Below are 12,484 nucleotides of genomic sequence, written 5' to 3'. Positions count from 1 at the left end.
TCAACATTAACCTTCAGTCCCAAAGAAGCTCACTTTTTATTTCACTGATGAAGCAGAAACAATTACTGAGACTGAAATCATCTTTCTGACATCCAGACTCTCATCCTGCAGCACTGGCCCCCACCCTCTGCATTCTCCATTTTTCACTCTGGGTTTTAGTATGAATGACCTTTCATTCATCTGGAGGGCAACTCCTTTAAATGTCCATTAAATCTGATTCCCAGGAGTCTAATGAAAGATTTTGCATCCTTATTCATCCCCCTGTTTTCTGCACCATCAGTATTTCTCTCTTTCATGGATATCCCCATCAATATTCAGACTGCTACGGTATCTCACATCTTACACACACACTCACATGCATCCTTTACATCCTCTCTAGTTAAAATGTGGCTCCCATTCTCTACTTACCTTTACTATGAAATTCGTAGAAAGGGCTATCTACAGCCTCGGTCTGTATTTGCTACCCACACCAAAACCTTTCTAGTCAAGGCTACTAGTGACATACTAGTCCAAGCTACCATCATATCCGGGCCAGAAATGTGCATTAGCTTCCTATCGGGTCTCCATGCTTTTATATTTGGCTTCTTTTAATGTATGCTTAAAAAAAAAAAAGAGCAGAAAATGATTTAATTTCTAAAAATTTTTAATTGTGGCAAAATACACAAAACATAAAATTTACTATCTTAACCATTTTTAAGTGTAGTAGTGTTAACTGTTTTCACATTGTTGTACAACCATCTCCAGAACTTTTTCACCGTCTCAATCTGAAACTCTATCCCTATTCACTTTCCTCCTCTTCCCAGCCCCTGTCTACTTTTTGTTTCTATAAATTTGACTACTCTGGGTACCTCATATAAGTGGAAATAGAGTGTCTTTTTGTGACATACTTATTTCACTTAGCATTATGTCCTCAAGGTTCATCTGTGTTGTAGCCTGTATCAGAATCCCCTTCCTTTTTAAGGCTGAATAATATTCCACTATATGGAATTTATTTTGTTTATTCATTTATCCATTGACAGTTGAGTTGCTTCCAGCTTTTGGCTGTTCTGAATAATACTTCTATGAACATGGATGCAAAAATATCTCTTTGAGACTTTGCTTCCAATTCTTTTGGGTATATACCCAGAAGTGCAATTGCTAGATCATATGGTGATTCTATTTTTAATTTTTTGAGAAGCCATCATACTGTTTTCCATAGCAGCTGCACCATTTTACATTCCCACCAACAGTGAACGAAGGTTCCAAGTTCTCCACATCCTCACCAAAAGCAAACTATCTTCTAAAAAGATAAATTAGATCAAAGCACAACCCCTGTTTAAAAAAAAAGAAAATTGCTAACAGCTTCTCATATACCAATGTGTGTGTGCATGTATGTGTGTGCGTGCGTGCATACGTGTGTGTGTGTGTGTGTGTATGTAATCCTTACTATGCTCCACAAGGACTTATATGGAATGCCCTTTGCTTACCTATCCATCCTCAGTTCCAAGCATTCTCTCTCTTCCCTTTTTTACCATACGCAAGCCTTACCGGTCTTGCTTATAATCTTCAAACGCTTCTATCCCTGTCCCACTCAGGCTCTTTACACTTGTTATGTCCTCTAGCTGGATTCTCTTCCCCAAAATCTTTACTTACTCAGATTTTAGCTCAGATGGTCCACTTCTATCTAAAATACTGTCCCTTACCCTTCTCATGCTTTATTTTCTTCCTAGTAATGAATAGTATCAGAAATTACTTATATAATGGAAGATTCGGAATTGTCTGTTTTCCTCACTAGAATAAAAGCTTCAGGAGAGGAGGAACATCTTCTGTTTTGTCTCCAATTTGTCTTCTACTCCTGAAACAATACCTGGCCTAGAGTAGACATCCAATTAATATATGTTGAAAATACACATAAATATTATGTGATAACCACTTTAAATAAGAGGGAAAATGATGATAAAAATGATGGTTTTATAATGAAGACAATAGTTTGAGCTCTTTACCTCCTTCCATTTCTTTGGACAACCAAGAGAGGTGCAAGCATCATGAAATGATTGCCATGTCTCTACCTTTATTTTGAGTTTATAGGAGGAATAAAGCCAAATGCAAAGGTAATACAAAGTAGGAACAAATTTCTCTAGAATTATGTAGCTCCCGTTAGAGAAAACCTGAGGTAAGCACGGGATCTGAAATAGATAAGGATTTACAGTCTTGACATTGAAGAAATCATAACAGCTTCTGAATGGCTGCAAACAAGGAAAAACATCATCTTGGCGGTGCACCAAGGCTATGCAGCCCTGGGGTCTGATGCACCAACTGGCTACCTGATGAAGCCCAGTTGAGGTGATGTTTGCTGGAACACAGGGCACGTCCAAAGGAACAGCCCGATAGTGGTGATGTCATAGGTCACTTCCGGGCCCAGGCATGTGCTTTCTAGGTAATTTGACTTCCATTGTGTTTTCACTCTCATCATCCGTAAATAAAGTCATAGAATTTTGGAGCTGAAATAATCTGAAATATCAATGCAGAATTAGGCACTGATATGCTCCTGTCCTGATCAAACTCCCTTTTATATTCAAAATCACCTTGAGGACATCTTGACCAGACAACAAAAATACAAAGGTGATCTGAGAATACATCACACTGGTTAAAGAAAGCTCCAAGGGAAGAGGAAAGTATCAACTCCCCATAGCTCATTAACAAATAAGCATAAGCTGTGTATTCTTGACAGAAGCGGTTACAACCATTTCTGTCCTACTTTCATTTCTGTCGACTTCTAAATTTCTAATTTATATGGAAAAGTTAAGACAGCTCAGTGAGATAACAAAATTCTGTATCTTTATGGAGAACGTGATTTCTTGAAGCATGCATGTTTCACGTTTAACTTTTTTAAAAAGATTTACTTATTTCCTTTAGAGAGAGAGAGTGCTCAAGCGAGGGGAGGGGCAGAGGGAGAGAGAGAATCTCAAGCAGACTCCCCACTGAGTGTGGAGCCTGAAGTTGGGCCTGATTCCAGCACCCTGAAATCATGACCTGAGTCAAAATCAAGAGTCAGAGTCTTAACTGATTGAGCCACCCAGGCTCAGGCGCCCCTCACATTTAACTTTCAATATCACATTATATATACATCAGCTATTGACATAAGGCCCTTTAAACACTTCTGTGGTTTCTCTACTGGATGCATGTTGCCCCACAATTCCAGCAGGAATTTAAGTGGACAAGCATCCCTTGAACTCCTACTAATGTGTGAGGCAGCTTTCTGGGTTTTAAAGGCATGTAAAGACCCTTAAAGCCCTTTGATGACCTCACACTGGAGAGAAACATGTGACGTGTCAGAAAGAGTCTGAAAAAATTGAATGAATATGTATGCATGTTTTCCTATAGAAGTCTGTACACCTGGTTACTGAGATTTCTGTTGTAATGAGGGGACGTCTCTTTGCCAGCAGAAAACCAAAGGAGCTGGTAAGACTGGACTGATTTAAAATAAAATAGAGTTTCACTCAAGTTGACATTCCGGTTCACCCCTTGAGGCTTCCCCTCTGCTTGAAAGACAAAATCTTAAAGAAGAAACAGAAAGTGAAACTGAGGAAGCAGAGATGATGCAGGGTCAGAAGAACATGCCACACATCAGAAATGCTATAATATTATCAGAGGAAATAAAGAATGCATGGCATCCATGAGAAGAAAATATACTGCCTCTACAAATTTAGAAGTGGATGTTATTTAAACTTTGAACAAGGAAGAGTAAGAAATAGACACATTTAAATATTAGTGGAAAATACTATAGAGGAAATTTCCTAGAAAGAAAGACAACAAATACAAATAGAGACAACAGGGAGAAAAGATAAGAAAATGTTACAAATTTTCTACAAAGACAAAGATGAAGGGTTGAATAAAACTTGCTTTTGAATTCAATGTGGTAGCTTGGAGAAGACCGATATTTCATTGAGAAACACTAAAGAAATATGAGTTTTTAAAAAATGAACTATTTAAAGGCATCAAAGAACTATGGGAGCAAAAAAGAAAGGGGAAAAAAAAGACTTTTTTGGGGGGATTATATGGAAACTCTTTGGGGATTATATGGGAACTGTGTTGTTCCTATTCAGTTTTTCTGTAAATCTAACACTTCTCTAAGATGAACAGGTGGGAAGGAGAAAGATTCCAGAGGGGATAAACCCAGGGAGGAAACTGACATAGACATTTATTTGCTGATTCTGGGCAAGGGCAAAAGCTGAGACTTCAGTCTCTGTCCAGCAGGAGAGCACAGCTGCCCAAGGACATAGGACTAAGAAGATCTGGTGGTCTTGGGAAGCTGGAGAGCAAAACTGAAGACAGAAAGGATAAGATCTTAATGAGCAGAAAGTTGTCCGGGAATGACAAAGTCATGCAGACCCTTTCTCCCAGAAGATACTCACTAAATCATGAAGTTGCTTGGGGTAGAAAGTTAAACATCTAAGCTAGAAGCCTCTGAACGTTTCTAGATACTGCTGAGGCAAGGATTAGAGTTCATTGATCAGTGAGTGGTCAGGGTCCTGGTGAATAGACCAAGCTCTTGGTTAAAAATCCCAGAGCACTTTATATTAGGAGCAAGTGCGAACCAGAGAGAAACAGATCCTAACCCAAATGGAAACTGAACCTAGACTCAACCCAGTCCCTAATCAAATTAAGATAATCAACCTCCACTCTTTATGTGCAATAGGAAAAAATGGTGACTCCTTTTGTGGTGAAAAGTTACAGTATCAGAGCCTCTATCTTTTTTTTATATACAATGTCTAGTAGTTAATAAAAAAGTACTAGACATTCCAAGTCATAGGAACCAATGCTAAAATCCAAAAGAAGAAAGAAAGCAAAAACAAACCCATATTTGCTTCTGATGTTATAGCAACTGTAGATCCACACACAAAACAAAAACAGAGAACATATAACTTGATCCATACCTCTCAAGACATAAGCAACCTAACCTCAAATGAATCAGATACCTACAGATGAAACTTACCTAAACAAGAGAAAAGACAGGAGAAAATTTCCGTGGCCTTGAGTTAGGCAAAATTTGCTTATTTATGACATCAAAACCATACTCCAGAAAAGAAAAGAAATGACAAATTGGGCTTCACCAAAATTAAGAACTGCACAGACTGAGAGAAAATGTGTGTAAATCACACATCATATATAAGAAATATATCCAGAATATATAAAGGAATTTAACAATTCAGACAGAATAGAACAATAAAAAGGCAAAAGATTCGAACAACTTCACCAAAGAAGATAGAGAATAGCAAATAAGTCTATTAAAGGATACTAAAAATAATTACTCATTAGGAAAATACAAATTAAAATCACAATATACCTATACATACATAGTAATGTATCTACTGTTAAAAAGACTGATTACACCAAGTGTTGATGAGAATGTAGATGGCTGAAACTTTCATATGTAGCTGTTGTCATAAAATGGTATAAAAATCCAGAAAACAGTTTAGTAGTTTTGTTTTGTTTTTTAAAGACAAACATACACCTACTGTTCGACTGCACCATTCTACTCTTATGTATTTATTTACCCAAGACAGGTGAAAGTGTACATCCACATAAAGACTTGTACATAGATATACATAATAGGTTTATTTGTAGTATCCCCCAAATTGGAAGACTGCCACTTTATGACTTTAAGACTTACTACAAAGATACAGTATAATCAAAACAATGTGGTCCTGGCATAAAGATGGGCATATGGACAAATGGAATAGAATTGAGAGTCCATATTAAATTCATATGTCTATGGCCAATTGATTCAACAAAGGGACCAAGTCCATTCAGTGGGGAAAAAATAAATAGTCTTTTCAGCAAATGATGCTGGAACAACTGAAATTCTAAATGCAAAGAATTAAGTTGGACATTTCCTTCACGCCATATACAAAAAATAACTCAAAATGGACCATTGACTTAAATATAACAGCTAAAACTACACAGTTTTTAGGAATGAGGTCTTTATAACTTGGATTTGGTTTTAGATTCTCAACTATGATACTGAAACCACAAATGACAAAAGGAAAACTAGATAACTTGAACTTCATTAAAATTAAAAACTCTTGTGCATCAAAGACGTTATTAAGAAAGCGAAAAGAATATCATGCCTGTCAAGCCATGAAAAGATATAGAGGATACTTGAATGCATATCGCTAAGTTAAAGAAGCCAGTCTGAAAAGCTACATCCTATTTAATTCCAACTTTATGACATGATGGAAAAGGCAAAACTAGAGGCAATAAAAAGACAGGTAGTTTGTCCGGAGTAGGAGGAGACGAGATGAACAGGGGGAGCACAGGACATTTTTAGTGCAGTGAAACTATTCTGTATGATAATGTAATGATGAATACGTGATATACAATTTGGTGAACCCACAGAATTTAAAACACAGAGAGGGAGCCTTAGTGTTAACTGTTGACTTTAATAATAGTACATCAATATCAGTTCATCAAGTGTAACAAATGTGCCATAACCAATACAAGATGTTAATAAATAGGAGAAACTGTGGCCAGGGAGGGTGGGGATTATATGGGAACTCTGTTTTCCTATTCAGTTTTTCTGTAAATCTAACACTTCTCTAAGAAATAATGTCCCATTAATGGGGTGGGGGGTAGGGGGAAACTAAGTGTGACCTGAGGAACTACCAGCTTGAAAATAATAATTCTTTCTTTTAGGTTTTTTGAAGTAAATCCTTGCAGTGCAGCTTGGGGACTGGGAAGATGGGCCTCCCATCTAAAGCCCATAGTTCCTGCCCATCTTCTCTATTTGTTAAGAAAGCATAGTAATTTGAGGTTTGTCTTTCTTAAAATGTCTGGCATTAGACATAATCATGAGCTATCTGTGATTTTTACTGTGCCTTTTTGTTTCTTCAAAGTACACCACTACTCTAACTGGTAAGAATGTCAAGATGAGATAAAAGCAATTAAATACAGAGCCAGTCAAATAAGAATGATCTTCATCCAAACTATCCACATTTTTGTCTCTTAGATTTAATCATATCATTGACTCTTATGTGGCATATGTCTTACTATAAAACTGATTTTGATCAAATATTTTGTTTTGTTTTGGTTTTGATGTGGTGCCTTGATCCCTGATTCTGTTTACTCTTTCCACTGAAGTGATCCAAGCCTCTGCTTCTGATTACACTCTGTAATTGTAGCCCAGAAAGTTATTTGGTCAATAAGGGATTTTTACTTCAACAAAAATTGATGTTTTTCCAGTAAAAGTCATTATAATGGAAAAGTTATGTTGTTCTTGGGTATCCCTGTGAATTTGTAGGATTGAGGATAAAGTTATGGAATAATGATTCTTTTTGTGAACTGATTACTTACAATTGTTTAAACATTGCATGCTATAAGAAATGTTTCATATTTTGGCCAAACTTTCTTTAATAAAACCACCTCCTTCTGCCATAAGTTAAATGTTACTGAATTCAGATACCTGCAGCAAAAATGTTCATCTATCTGATATAGTCCTCGTATGCTTTGATGAGACTGAAAAGGTAGGACATATGAAATCTTTGTCTTATCAATCCCTAAAGAAAGCCAAATAAGTTCAACAAATATTTATTGAATGCCTACTTAATGCCAGGCACTATTCTAGCACGTAAAGCCCATAGTTCCTGCCCTCACGGAGCATGTATTCACTGGAGGAAGATAGACAATATATACACATATATAACTGCTAGTATAAAAAAGCAATAAGGACTGCAATGAGAAGACAGGGTATGTATGGGATACAGGGTAATTGGGGAGCCAGGTCCTATTACCTCTCTCAGAAGACAGCATTTGAGTAGAGGTTTGAAGGATGAGGAGCTCTGGAGGAAGTCTGGAAATAACATTTATAAACTAATGTGTCAGATTGCCACCATTTCATGGATGCTACAAGAAGACACATGACACCAAGGTCAGAGATGGAGGACAGTTTGTTGTTTGCAAAGTTGTTGATACCAAAGGGTCAACATTTTGAGGCCATTCCCCAAGCCACAATTCTCATAGGGAGATGCAAAGAAAACAAGATGGCCCCTGCATAAGCAGTGGGTTGCACTGTGGTACAGATTCTGAGCTTAGGGGAATTAAGTCTTTTAGAATAGACAGTAATCATGCCTGACCTTACTATTTCTATCTTCTGAATGTTCGTTATACAAACACCCCTGAAAAGATATTTGGGAACAAAGCACAATCAGTTCCCGGCTCATGAGGTGTGTAGAAATGTAAGAGACACGTGGAGAACTGATTTCTAATAGTATCCACCCCCCTCCAATTCCACACAGTCTCAGATTCTGACCAGTTTTCCCATGAGTGTATACCACTCTATCAGCCATTCTGATTAACCTTATTGACAGAGGATGGGAATCCATTAAACTTTGTAATATATAATTTAATGAAGACTACTAACAACAGGACTTCAAGTAGTGGAATGAGTCCAACCCACACTATTGAGCCTAAATCCAAGGATTTATGAAGTCTCAAATCCAACCAGCAGAGCAAATTCTATAAACCATCAAAGTCTACCTTAGAAAACCAGGTTCTTAAAAACAGTTCTTAGAAACCATTCTTAAGTTTCTTTACCGACTTTTCTACTCGATCTGAGGCATTAATATAGGTACAATAGAATGTCTTAGTGGTTGCACAAACTCTGCTTTGGTCTGTAAGGAAGAAGGCACTGGAAATCCTGTCATCCCCAACAACCCTGGTCAGTGAGTCAGGCTGACTTCAAAGACTTCCAGGGCTGAAATAATGTCACTGACCTTTTCAACCACAGTGAGAGACACATCTTCTGCCACTTTTTTAATTGAATGACTCCCATCCTAGCATGACTACCTGCAGGGTACACATAAATAAAGAGTCCATTATCCCTCCATGAGGTTTCCTGCCTGCAGTCACCTGAATGATACCAATCTATGGTGACTTTCTTAAACACTGGAGGATCTCTTATGACCACTCTAAGTCACCATGTTTCCACAATGACGGCAAGTTAATGCCTGGGCCCTACACAAGTATAGCTTGGGGTGCCCTTGGACAGAAAGAGTTATTTAAAATTGTTAGGAACCCCACAACTTCCATCAATCAGGGGGCATAGGATGAATCCAAAATGACCTCCCCACGATCTTAGAGGCATTGGGCTGCCCAGCTCAGTTTAAATAACTGGGTTTAATGCTTGTTTGGGGAGCGATTAAATGATGGAAGTCTAACCTGTCCTGTTTGTCCACATTATCAGAAGGGTGGCATGTGTTTGCCCTGGGATTGACAGAGCAATGGCCAAGGCATTGGGGGTAGGAAGACATTCCATTGGAGGTACTGGCAGATGTTTTGTATGGGAGGGGAAGGATGTGGGGCCACATTCTGCTGTTTGTGGTAGATTTCCCAGTAAGGTTAAGGAGAATGGCAATTCGAACATTGAGTTTCCTGGTGGAAGGTGATTGAGCCAGCAGTCATATAAGGCAGAGGCAACAATTTGGGAGAGTTATGTTAAGGCATTTTTCCTTTGTGAGGAAAGTTCCAAGGATGGTTGTTAAAGATACAGTTCACTTTTGTCCTTTCCTCCCCCATTCCTCTTGGGGTTTGGGATGTTCCCACTTCAGGTGCTAGGGTTGTTCTCCCTCCCTGACACAAAATCTGTGTGTCCTATTCCAGTAGCTAAAACATTCTATCAGTCCCAGCAGAGAACAGGCCCTCACCACAGGCATCTATGTGACGACTGGGGGCTGACGTTTCCCACAACTGGATAGCTGTCGCTCTTGCATCTACAGATGGGGCCAGCCCAGCTGTGTTCTTTAACATACCATTTCCATCTGACCTACCAAGTCTGTTGGGTTACCGTTTTTTCTTTTCCAGAATATTATGTATCTGTCCCATACTTGTAACTGTCATTGTCAAGGCCTATGAAGGACTTGAGATCTTACTTGCCTGCCATAGTTCCATTGATGCTGGGAAAAAAACACTAGGCTTCTGAGTCCTAGAGGAAGGGGAGCCATACCCTATAGCAAGACCAGGGCATCAACATCTTGTGCCAGTTGCTTGTCCCCAGTTCCCATAGGGAAGTGTGAAAAGGGATGAATGGCACTGCAAATTCAGTGTCCTGTAGTACAGAGGAGAAATTCTGGGCTTAGAGAACCCCAGTTTTTTTCTAATGGGTAGTAAGCATGCCTGCCCTTTTCTCAGGAGAGACACACTCTCCCTATATTTCAGGCTTGCTTGCTATACAAACATTCTTGAAATGTTGGTCTGAAGCAGCGCGGTCAGTGCCTCCCTCATAAAATATGCACAACACAAGAGACTTGTGGAGAATTGTCTCCAGTGAAAACTTTATGTCAAAAAGCACAGCAAGTACAAACACCTGGAGGCTAAAAGATGGAAAAAACTTGGCATGTTGCAGGGATAGAAAGAAGCCAATCTTTCTGGAACGAAATAAAAGGCAAGTGGTAAGAAATGAGGCATGGGCCACACTGTGGACTATCTTATAAGGCCCCGTAGGGAATCATAAGGAAAACCAGAAATCCGATTTTTTGCCTTTCATTTTGTAAAGTGGGGGCACTGGGGAAAATGTACCCTATCATACAAAATGCCATTAATTTAACTGTAGGGTGAATTCCTTTTTTTGCCTATTCTACTCAAATTAAAACTGGGATCAGCACCAGGAAAAAGGTAGAGCAAAAATTGCAACCAAAAATGGACATTCCAGGGTTTGAGTTCAGTGACACGCTGACTGACCCACACTTTCATTTCAGAAGATTAATCAGGCATAGGATTCTAATACCTCAAGGAGAAGCGAGGGAGAGAGGATCTGTACCTCATAGCGTGGACCATAAATGTTAGTTGTGATGGAAAAAAAACCCACTTATTTAATCATGGGGACAATTTAAATAAAAATAATCATTTCCATGGGCACTTCTAAAAATAATAATTATGGTAAACTTTCAGGGCAATAATTCACAATATACCATAACCCTGCAGAAATTACCTTGCAGCTGAGTCCACTTCATCCATCATTTTCAATTTTCTAGTTGTAGTCTGCTTTTCTTTTTAACATTTTCTAATGTACATACATATTTGATATTGAAGGCACAAATTCCTATATGTATGAATTTTTCCAGATAGAAAAGTTGGTCTTATTTAAATGTGGCTGCCTGCCTAAGCTGCCAATGGAGTCCCAGCCCGAACGAAGATTTAGAAGGGCAACCAACCTTTAGAGCAGAAGTGAGGACTATTTTTGTATCGCAAAAGCCTTGGTTTTATGTTTATTTGTAAGATTTTGGCAGCTATTTTGGGATGTTTCTGAGTTGCAATAAGAAACATTATGTCCATGAATTTGAAAAAAGAGGGAAAAATTAAAAATAAAAATGATTTTAGCGTATGGATTTTTTTTTTAATTTAAATTCATTATCAAACAGATTTTGATATTCTTGTGTGGGTTTTGTGTAGGGGGATGTGTCTCTTCTAGCTGGCTGCTTCAGGAAGATGCTTGAGGGGGAAAATAAAGATCTTTTAAAAAGAGTCTATGTTCTAGTTTTCCAAAGTACATTTTTAAACTTGTAAGAAAGTTTATGACTACGGGGATGGTGATTTCACACTGACTGCAGAGATGCAAGCCACGGGCCAGTGGGACTCCTGAGTTGACTGGACACCCAAGGAGAAGAGCAGAAAGTCCATTCAGGCTTGGATTCTGAATCCGTGGCCTTGAGCAAGTCACTTTGTCTGTCAAAGCCTTAGACTTTGGGTGGATAATTCAGTGATAGTTAATGATTTTGCATTAAAAATCAGCATCCTATTCTAGGAAGCATCGAAGTAACTAAATTGAAACATGCCTAGACTTTACCTCTATTGCAAATACTATTACTGATAGTACGTAATAATATCAGTTATAATTTATTGAGACCTGCTATTTAACCAGAACACAGTCAAGCTTACAAAGTTTCTATCTACTGCACACAGTAACACTGTTGATAGGCAGAAGTAGCCAATTTTTTTCAGATGAAGAAACAAATTTCATTATGTAAGAATAGAAAATTAATACAATATACCTATGTCTTTGAACGTTCAAGAGTGCTACTAGAGTAGCCTTTGTTGAGTGTTTGCATAGGGCCAGACATCACTCTAGACTCTTCCCATAATATGTGATTTTTATATTTCATTCCTTGCGATGCTGTGAGGTTAGTATTTCTACCTCCATTTTACAGACCGGGGAATGGAGAATCCTATGTTTAGAGACTTTCCAGCATCTCAGTTATAATAAGGGATGGGTTGGAGTTTAAACCAGTCTGACCTGATCTTTGTCTCCTGTCCCTTCATAATTCCACTTTGTTTTCTCAAATGCCATGGTCAGTGCTACTTCTCTGGACTGCACCATAATGAATATCTGCTCTGTAATAAACTGTGACGTGAACGGAAAACATAAGCATGAATACCCACACATCTGGGCAAGAAGGATTTGGCTAAAATAAGTGTTAGGTTTAGAAATAAGAATACATTCTGTATGAATACA

The sequence above is a fragment of the Mirounga leonina genome, unplaced genomic scaffold, assembly GCF_011800145.1.
Source record: "Mirounga leonina isolate KUSES-001 unplaced genomic scaffold, KU_Mleo_1.0 Mir_118, whole genome shotgun sequence".
NCBI lineage: Eukaryota > Metazoa > Chordata > Mammalia > Carnivora > Phocidae > Mirounga > Mirounga leonina.
Note: the sequence above shows the minus strand (reverse complement) of the source record.